Raw genomic sequence first — 619 nt, 5'->3', positions numbered from 1 at the left:
GTGCGCCTGCCCCACACATACCTCCCCACTGTTAGTTAGGGACCTGGTCTATGTGCGCCTGCCCCACACATACCTCCCCACTGTTAGTTAGGGAACTGGTCTATGTGGCCCCCCACACGTACCTCCCCACTGTGGGTCGGCAGTCTGAAAATTTCAAATTATTTTTTTTCAAAGCTGCCGTATCCGGGGAATGATGCAGGCCTGTAATTTGCCTGGTGGGCCTGTAAAATCCCTTACCTACAGACCGAGCTGGCCTGTAAATTTTCAAACTAATTTCTACCCCTGCATACCTCCCCACTGTTAGTTAGGGAACTGGTCTATGTGGCCCCCCACACATACCTCCCCACTGTGGGTCGGCAGTCTGAAAATTTCAAATTTAAGTCTTTTATTTTTTTTAAAAGCTGCCGTATCCGGGGAATGATACGGGCCTGTAATTTGCCTGGTGGGACTGTAAAATCCCTTGCCTACAGACCGGGCTGGCCTGTAAATTTTCAAACTAATTTCTACCCCTGCATACCTCCCCACTGTGGGTCGGCGGTCTGCATGCGGACGAGTGATGCGAGGTCGATGGGTAGGATACAATGAATGCTAACCCAACCCAGAGGCCGGTTAGGGGTTT

At 50.9% G+C, this 619-nt stretch overlaps 1 protein-coding gene across 1 annotated transcript in view; it reads right to left on the bottom strand.

The window, feature by feature from the left end:
• LOC106811253 (DNA topoisomerase 3-alpha-like) overlaps positions 1-619 on the bottom strand; it is an 18,938-nt gene that overhangs the window by 3,590 nt on the left and 14,729 nt on the right. The gene's annotated exons all lie outside the window — the stretch shown is intronic.

This window comes from Priapulus caudatus, unplaced genomic scaffold (genome assembly GCF_000485595.1).
Source record: "Priapulus caudatus unplaced genomic scaffold, Priapulus_caudatus-5.0.1 Scaffold520, whole genome shotgun sequence".
Taxonomy (NCBI): Eukaryota; Metazoa; Priapulida; class Priapulimorpha; order Priapulimorphida; family Priapulidae; genus Priapulus; species Priapulus caudatus.
This window is presented reverse-complemented; position numbering and strand designations above follow the sequence as displayed.